This window comes from Diachasma alloeum, unplaced genomic scaffold (assembly GCF_001412515.2).
Source record: "Diachasma alloeum isolate Michigan unplaced genomic scaffold, Dall2.0 Dall_scaffold_00334, whole genome shotgun sequence".
NCBI classification, from domain to species: Eukaryota; Metazoa; Arthropoda; class Insecta; order Hymenoptera; family Braconidae; genus Diachasma; species Diachasma alloeum.
Window position 1 is genome coordinate 308163 of NW_021680473.1, and position 10493 is coordinate 318655.

Genomic DNA, 10493 nt, shown 5'->3' on the forward strand with positions numbered 1-10493 from the left:
TGCTGTAATGTTAACTAAAGGGGAGAGGGAGGGGAACAAAATGTAAAAACCCGAGAGGATATACATGGAAAATAAACTAACTATTAATGACGAATCTGATCTCAACAACATTATCGGAGCGCATTATCAGAGAGTAAATTCCCCTCGTTACCTTAATGAAAATACCCGTTTAAAACAATTGGTCGATGATAAAATTCTCAGTTTCACAAACGATTTAAATAACGATATCAGAAACGGATTAACAGTTACAACCTTTGATCTTTTGATTGTAAATAATAAAGCTTCAAATGCAAAATCTATCATAAATGTTGAAAAAATTTTCACTGATTTTATGACAGTTAAACTGATCTTAAAATTCTTACCTAATAAAATATCGAGTGGAATCGATAAAATTCCTTCGATAATAATTAAACACTTACCTGATATCATTATAAAAGATTTAACAATAATTTTCAATAATGCACTAAATAATTACTATTATCCCCAACAATGGAAAACCGCAATTGTTATTCCTATACATAAAAACGGTAAAAATTTGACGGACCCAGCTAGCTATCGTCCAATAAGTATGACACCATCTCTCAGCAAAGTTTATGAAGCTATTATTAATAATTTGATTATGACACATGTCGATAAGAATAATTTAATACCAAATAACCAATATGGCTTCAGGCCTAACCATTCGACTCTCCATGCGGTTAACAAATTACTCTCTGACATAAACGAAAATGTATTCCATAAGAAAATGGTGGGCGCGGTCCTCCTAGATCTTGAAAAAGCCTTTGATAGTGTTTGGCTAAACGGCTTAATTTTTCTCCTTATCAAGAAGAAATTCGCAACAGAATTAATTCGAATAATATGGGACATGATTCATGGCAAGTGTTTCAGGCTTATTAATCATAACGGAATACTGAGTTGAAGTTTTCGCATACCAGAAGGGCTACAACAGGGAACAATAAATTCTCCCTGTTTATTCTCACTTTTTACCGCACACAGGATCGACTCCTTCGATTTTAATTCGGGAAATGATACATACTCCTTAGTTTATGCAGACGATAGAATCATCTACGCTGCGGGAGATAATGGTATCAAAATTAGTAAAACTTTGAATAATTTAGTTAACAAAGTTAACAACCTTTATTCCATGTGGAATTTAAAAGTTAATCCGACCAAAAGCGAGTCAATTCTATTTCACAACACCTCTTTTCACTTGTCGAAAAATAAACGCAAAAGCATTAAAGAATTTGAAATAAAAATAAAAAATCCAGAGGCAAATAAAGAGTCACTAATTCCTAACAAAGAATTAGTTAAATATCTTGGAGTACACCTAGATTATCTAGTTAGATGCTCAAAACATACAGACATACAGATAGAAAAAGCTCGACAGAGGTATAAAGCCCTGGGACACTTATTTCACAATAAATTTATTAATAAAAGAGAAAGAGTAATATGCTACTTATTACTCATTAGACCGTTGTTAACATACGCTTCGGAAATATTGTGGAATATGGGCGCTTGTCAGACAGAAAAATTGAGAATATTCGAAAGAAAATGTCTTCGATCTGCACTGTTTTTACACAGATCTGTTCATTCTAATTTTTGAAAAAGAGTGAGTAATAAAATTCTTTATGACAGAGCTCAAATACCGAGAATTGACTATTTCATTATTCGGCTAGCTAGAAATTACTACAATAAAATGAAAGAAATACCAAACGAAACAATAAATACACTAGCAGATTTCTCAATTGAAGAGGCTGTAGACAGAGCTCGATGTGGTAACATAGAACCACAATTTTACACTCATTACGATAAGATCGGCTTGTTCCAAGACGAATCGAACAGACCGGTCTTATATCACATTGGCAGACATATGAACAATAAAAAAATCCCAATCGATGATTTCGAGTCATTGGATTTCCTATATTCTAGAGATATCCCAAATTGTGATTATGAAGACTTCACGAGAGTCAAAAGGAAATTCTGGTGGCTAAGCGAAGATGATAGACACATGAGAGCTTTAAAAACTCGACATGAAATATATGAGCAAACAAATAAAAATAGAAATAGACCTCAAGGTAGATTCAATAGGAATAATTTCCGTCCACCTTAGATTTTCGAAAAAAATTATTAAAAGAAATTAAAAATTATTGGTATTTAATTAATAATGATGAAAAATTTAGAATTATTCAATGAACAACTTATTCAGTATTATATGACTGACTAGATAGTAATATTTCCATTGTATTAAAATACAAAAAAACTTATTAATATTAGGATCCAAGGGAAAAGGAAGAAAAAGGAAATTCTTTTTTTTTGTTTTTTTTTTTTGTTTTTGGATCGCTCGATGTAATTAAAACATAATTACAATCTATCATTTTTCTTTTTTTTTTATTGATAATTATGCAAATACTGTTGTGCCTTTTTTTATACATATCAGCGAACAAAAAAAAAATTTTTAGGCACATGGAAAAAAAATAAACATCATGTATAACACCAGAACATAAAAAAGTAAATAATTTAAAACTCGAAAGTCTCTATAGGCCATAGTTTTCTCACTGAAAATAATACTGATCATAGAACCATTGTTTTTTATACTACTTTTTAAGGTTTGTAAATGTTATAAATACTGATTGTTTTCGTGAATAAAAACTTGGTTAAACAAAAAAAAAATCTCGGTGTGCTACGACGGTCTTCCCTCTGGGGACCTCTGTCGACTCGACGCACGCCATGGGCTTACTTACGCGCCATCAGTATGCTTACGCTGATAGAAATGCTCCTTCAGGTAGCCAAGGGGGGGATCTGGATATTGAGCGTGGATTTTAAGCGATTTGGATTTGAGCGGTGGAGGGGTTTGGTAAGGGTGATTTGGGGGGGGGGTCAGTGATTTCTGATGTCATGTCAATGAGTGTGGTCAATTGACTGAGAGGGTCTTGCACTTGGAACGTTTTACGCGGCGCGCCATCTAGCCGCTAACGCCTTCGCTACCAGTTAGCTCGGATGGTTGGCGCGCGTCAGCTGATGAGTATTCGAGAGAGACATCTATCATCAATTTTTATAATTTGTGATTCCAAATTTGAAACAAATAAAAAGCTGGTAGTCCTGATGTAAGCACGATTATACTTATTTCACAACTTTCATGGAAAAATTGTCTCATGTATCCACCGAGAATCGAACCCTAGCCATTCATTTGGTGGGAAAGTATGTTACCGCTTACGCCAGGACCACCAGCTTACCAGTCTTAGTAATATTTTAGTTGATATGCATTGAACTGTTAATGGGGGGTGGAAGAAATGTCGGATGTTTAGTCTACTGAAGGTGATTATCAGATCATTTTTCGGACAAAGGTTTACCTCTTCTCCGAATTTTTTTTCCATTACCATTTTTCTGAGAATCGAATGATCGTGATTTCTTAGAAGAATTCAGCCCTTGATGTGATGATTATTATGTGGAGTGGTGGGGATGGGAGGGTATAAGAGAACGAGTCTCGAGTGTTTCGATAGTCAGAACCAAAATGAATTTGAAACACAAGCAGAGAAGCATTATTTGATGGAGGGTGCACCATTGCAACTGAGTTATATTGGTATCATTGAGCAACATTTTGGTGATGATCCATCAGACTATGCCTTTGACTTCCTTCATGATATCTTGGATTTCGAGGATCGGATGGAAATCGTGAAGAAGAATCGAGAGGAAATGCATGAATACTTCTGGATTGTCTTTACCTATTCTCTTTGATCTCAAATCTGGCATAATTGAGAAATCTATTGAGAATATATTAACAAGACTGTAGGATGAATTGAAGAAAAAAGTGAACGAGATTTCTTCTACCATCGAGAGGATAAAGTTGGATGAAGAGGATGGTGAAAAGGCTTCGATTTCATCAATTCTCGGATATTTGTATGGAATGAAATTAACATTGACATGGAAGTTTAAGAGTCTTAAGAATTATCAGTGTTGTAAAAAACTTGCAGACAATATGAAATAAAAATTCTTTTTTATTAGTCAAATGTATTCATTTATTTATTCATTAATCCCATAGAAACAATACATGATTATATAAGATGATTTTTTTAAATTCATTTTCTTAACGCCACCACTGAGAGGATGATATTCAATAATTCGATCATGTAAGATCAAGCAATAAGCTACAGTAGTATTGGAGAATATCTGCGTCGATTCGAATTCAAGTCGAATATCCACAGGTCCAGTTTTCAGGAACTCGTTCTGCTTGGAGCAATCGATGACGATGAGCGGTGCTGTCTTCAAGAATGCATCCCTGTTCAGCAAGGACTCAGACTCCTTACCATAGTAAGAAGTCTGGAAGTCGGTATACATATTGTAGAGTTGAGAGTACTGATTGTGTGTAATATTAAGATTGAGGTTTCCATAGGGGTGACTTTGAGAATTCAGGAAGAGTTTCACATCTCGGATATTACAATGATCGAATTCACTGGCATTGCTGGTTATTTGATTTCTTCTAGAGCTCTGGAATCCAACAATAACGAAGCTTGGTTTTTCCAACGTATGTTGACCTAGCAGTCAAAAGTAGCAGAATCGAATTTTCAATATTGGATAATTTGCAGCTTATTATGAGCTAATTTTATATGTCTTTAAAAATTTTTTTGCCAATACGTTTTCGAAAAAAACGTGTCTCCGTTAGCTTTTTTGTAAGTTAGCAGAAAAATTATTTAAAAAATCAATAGAATTTGATTTTCGATATCGGATAATTTAAAGCTAATTAACAGCTCATTTTCTACGTTTTCAAAAAATTTTCAGCTAATCCAGTTTTTGGAAAAACGGCGTCAATCCTAGCTTACCGCAAGTTAGCAGAAAAAATGGTTAAAAAGTGAACAAACTTTCGTTTTCAATACGGGATAATTTAGAGTTCATTAGAACCTATTTTTTTACGTTTCAAAAAGTTGGAAAAAAACAAAAAATTTTCTGAATTTTTGTTTTTTTTCTCCCAAAACGAAGCATTTAGATACTTTTGACTAAAATGTAGAAATGAACTAAATCTCATTCATAAAAGTGGCAAAAAATCAGTTTTGACATTGGGTCATTGAAAAATCATTAGCAGATAATTTGTTATAATTCCAAAAGTTTTCATCTTTATGCCGTTCGGAAAACAATAGCGTTGCGGCTTATTATGAGCTAATTTTATATGCATTTAAAAAGTTTTCTGCGAATGCCATTGTAAAAAAAGGGTATTCATGCTAGCATGTTGCGTATGCTAGTTTTTTTGTAAGTTAGCAGAATAATCATTTAAAAAATCAATAGAATTGAATTTCCGATATCGGATAATTGAAGGTTAATTAAGAGCTGATTTTCTACGTTTCCAGAAAAATTTTCAGCTAACCCAATTTTTGGAAAAACGGCGTTGATGCTACCTTACCGCAAGTTAGCAGAAAAAATCGTTAAAAAATTAAGAAAATTTGGTTTTCGACATGGGATAATTTAGAGCTCATTGCAGCTATTTTTTCACTTTTCAAAAACATTTTTTTTTTCAACAAATTTTTTTTTTCACAAAACGACGCATTTACATACTTTTGACCAAAATGTAGAAATTAACTAAATCTCATTTATAAAAGTAGAAAAAAAATCATTTCTGAGATTGGATAATTGCAAAATTATTAACAGATCATTATTTATAATTCGAAATTTTTTGTTTTCGTAGTCAATTTTGAGAAAGGAGTCGAGTAGGGGGAACCCCCATGGGTGCATTATCAGCCTTATCAAGCTCCGTTATTTCTCATTCCATCTGCGAGAAATAGTGACAGTGAATAAACTTTGTAGTAAATACATTGAAACTTTGTGAGCAATTAAGGAACTTCCGCCGTAAGTATTCTTGGTGAAAATGTCGAAATGGTATAAAGACGCAATATTTGGATCATATGTTGTTGAGCACATTCAAAAATTATTCCCAAAATTTCGAGTACCTTGTCCACCCCATTTTCGAGATATACATCGCCAAAAATAGAAAAAACACAAAAATTGAATGTTTGGCGATGCATGTCTCAAAAATGGGGCGGCGCAGGGACTTGAAATTTTGGGAATATCTTTTTAATGTGGTCAACAACAGATGATCCAAATATTGCGTCTTTATACCATTTCAAAATTTTCACCAGGTATACTTACTGCGGAAGTACCTTAACCTTCAACTTTCTGAAAAAAGAAATTGAATTGGTTTTAGGAAGGGAAAAGGATCATGAAATTTCAATTAAAAAATGAATATTGAGGAGTTATTCAGGCGCAATTTTTGATTAAGTGAATATTCAAGAATAGATATATTACCTGAATTTTTATGATTACTATGCATTCGCATGTAATAATTGAACTGAAATTCATATTTCTTTGATTTTCCAATATAGTTTTAAATTTACTCTTAATTAGCTTGAAATTATCCGACATCGAAAATCAAATTGTATTGATTTTTTAAATAATTTTTCTGCTAACTTACAGAAAAGCTAGCAGAAACACTTTTTTTTCAAAAACGGTATTAGCAGAACAATTTTTGGATGCATATAAAATTAGCTCATAATAAGCCGCAACGCTAGTGTTTTCCGAGCGCTATAAAGATGAAGACTTTTGGAAGTATAACAAATTATCTGGTAATGATTTTTCAATTATCCAATGTCAAAACTGATATTTTTACAAGTTTTATAAATGAGATTTCGTTCATTTCTACATTTTGGTAAAAAGTATATAAATGCGTCGTTTTGTAAAAAAAAACAAAAATGTTTTGAAAAAAAACCATTATTTTTTGAAACGTGAAAAAATAGCTGCTAATGAGCTCTAAATTATCCCATCTTGAAAACCAAATTTTGTTAATTTTTTAACCATTTTTTCTGCTAATTTGCGGTAAGGTAGCATCAACGCCGTTTTTCCAAAAACTGGGTTAGCTAAAAATTTTTTTGGAAGCGTAGAAAATTAGCTCTAAATCAACTTTAAATGAACCGATATCGGAAATTCAATTCTATTGATTTTTTAAATGATTATTCTGCTAACTTACAAAAAAACTAGCATGAATACGTTTTTTTTTAAATGGAATTAGCAGAAAATTTTTTAGGTGGATATAAAATTAACTCATAATAAGCTGCAACGCTATTGTTTTCTGAACGGCATAAAGATGAAAACTTTTGGAAAAATAACAAATTATCCGATAATGATTTTTCAATTATCCAATGTCGAAAACCAAATTTTGTTAATTTTTAACCATTTTTCCTGCTAACTTGCGGTAAGGTAGCATCAACGCCGTTTTTCCAAAAACTGGGTTAGCTGAAAATTTTTTTGGATACGTAGAAACTTAGCTCTTAATTAGCCTTAATTGATCCGATATCGGAAATTCAATTCTATTGATTTTTTAAATGCTTATTCTGCTAACTTACAAAAAAGCTAGCATACGCATCATGCTAGCATGAATAAGTTTTTTTTAAATGGCATTGGGAGCATTCAACAATTACCTCACGCGATTAGGGGGGGGGGAAGGTCTAGAATGTTGTGAGGATGTGTGACGATGGGGGGGAGGGGGGTAGCACAGGACGTGACGTCACGCTTATATTTTTTTTTCTTCATTTTATTTCCAAACAAAAAAACTTAGAAAATTAGGAATACTTTTGTTTTCTCATTTTCGAATCGTAGCGCGCATCAAGCAGTCATCCGGAGTTGAATGCGCAAAACGATACTGCGCAGTTTGTTGATACGGATGGCACTGATAGAGTTGTCCACATATTTTTTATTCTTTCGGTGGCAGAGAAGGTTCGTACAGCAAAAAAATACTGTTTATCAACAGGGACGTGCATGTCAGTCCCTCTCCATACGCTTCAGCTAGCTGTTCTACTCATTTGAATGTGCAAAACAGTTTAAACCTTCACCTAACCTCTACTTGTCAATTTTCTACGATCGTTATCTCGATATCTACGATCGTTACCTGAATGTTTCTGGAATTCAGACACTTCATGTTCTTCATTTATTTGGCCACATGGATAAAAACAAAGCTTTTCAAAAATTGTGTACAAAATTCAAAGAAGCTTTTCCTGAGAAAAAAACAGCTGCTCATCAACAGGAAGCTACTGCCTTTTGGAATTCTATAAAATGTTTTCATGATTTCGAGAACAAACTGAATGCGAAATATTTAGAATTATCAAATACAGCACGAATTAAGAAAGCGAAGCTGTTATCTTTTTGGTCAACAGTAAGTATGAATCTGAAATATGCATTTACTGGAAATTACAATTGAATAACCATTTTCATTGTTACCTTAGCCTACTGAGAAGAATATCGATAGCATATCTACTCCTTCCACTTCCAATCAGAACAAAAATCGATACAATAATCCACGAGATGACATTGAAAATGAGAAAAGCAAACAAAATGTTGACAATTCCACTTCTGATGTGCCTCACGAGAGCAATACGTCGAAAAAGTACAGTACACCTGCTCAAACAAAAATCCAAAATGAAATTCAAGTTCTTTGACAGGAAGTGGTTGTATTGACTCTGGGACGTGATGCTGATTTGCTGTCTACTGAACAATTTCAAATTCTGCAAGAGAAAACGAAGAAATACAAAGGAAAAGAGAATAAGCTAGGGGAGTTACACCAAAGTCAGCAGCGATCAAGCAAGTTCAGAGCAAACAACAAGAGGCAAATGAATGAATTGTATGAAGAGTTTCCAGGGATGAAATCCAAGCTGCACGTGAGAGATAAATCAGGTCGTCCAAGTATTACTGATGATCAACCTGAGATTTTGAAACTAATTATGGAAATTGCTACTTATGGCAGTGGTACTGATGAGTGATGTCGAACCGAATGTGTGAGAATCGTAAAAACACTCGATGATCTAACTGATAAATTGAAAACTGACTATGGGTTCAACATCAGTCGGAGTGGTGTATATTTACGCTTGATTCCACGGAGAGCTGATTCTCGAGAAGGAAAACTTCACATAACAACTGTACCAGTGAAACTTACTAGATCACGTAATGAAACTCATAAAAAGCATATGGATGGAAAATTTTCAGCAGCAACCATTCATCATTTAGAAGATTTAGCTTCAGTCCTAGGACCAAGTGAAGTTTTTTTCATCAGTCAAGACGATAAAGCTCGAGTTCTGATTGGTATCACTGCAGCAAAGAATCAAACACCATTGCTCATGCACATGGAATATCGCGTCACTCTCCCTAACCACGATTGGGTTGTTGCTCCCTCCCACAAACTCATCCCATCAGTTTATGCTGGCGTAAAAATTATGGGGCACGAAGTGGAGAATCGAGCAGCAGTCAGCTACTCAGGCCCGACATATGTTGCAATTAGATCAGCAAAACATTCGTCATCAACAGCGTATTCTCATGCTCTAGACATGGAGCGCCTATTCGAACTTTCTGAATTTGATGATCTAGTCAACACAGTATCTGCTGATGGAAGTAAGTGTATAAAACCTATTGGTATCATTACAGTTGATGGCGGGCCAGATGAGAATCCTCGATACAGAAAAGTGATTTCAACAGCGGTTTCTGATTTCGTAAGTAAAAATTTGGATGCTCTCTACATTGCATGTAATGCCCCAGGAAGAAGTGCCTTCAATAGAGTAGAGAGACGAATGGCACCATTGAGCAAAGAATTAGCTGGAGTGATTCTTCCTTATGATCACTATGGACAACATTTAGATAGTCAGGGAAGGACGATTGACACTGAAAAAGAAAAAACTAATTTCGAATTTGCTGGGAAAACCCTAGCGGAAATATGGTCTACGATGGTACTTGATGATTTTCCAGTGGTCGGTGAATTTATTTCACCAGAGAATTGTCAACTCGATGAGTGTGTTTTGCAGAAAATGTCCGTTGACTGGCACTCTAAACATGTCCGAAGTAGTCAATACTTCTTACAAATTATAAAATGCAATGACAGGAACTGTTGTCAACCTTTCAGGAGTTCTTTCCTCAATATTCTCCCAGACAGGTTCATGCCACCACTGGTACCGATTCTTCAAACTGAGAAAGGTATTGAGATTTCAAGAGACAATGGCCAATTCCCTTCGCTTTTTTTGTCATTACTGGTTCAACGCACTATGTATCCTACTCCTTTTGATGAGTTCAAAGAAATTCCTTACGATCTAGCATGTCCATCAGTACAAAAAGACATGAGCCGAAAGCTTTGCAAAAAATGTGGGATATATCTTGCCTCTCTTTGCAACTTGAAAGAGCACCAGAAACACTGTGGCATAACAATTGCAATTCCAAAAGTGCGCCCAGTGCGGATCGTTGCTGAACGACAAAGAGAACTTTTGGCAATCATACGTGATATTGAAGAAGGCGAAGATGCAGAATGGATCGATGAAGAGTTTATCGACCAAGAGCATCTATCTGTACCACAGTTTTCCAATAACGACAGATCAGCCATTATTTCAATGGAAGCTCATTTGACTTGCCCCTGGGATGATTGTTTTCAGTTTGATATGTGTTAAAGTATTTTTAAGATTCGTGATAAAATAGAGTTT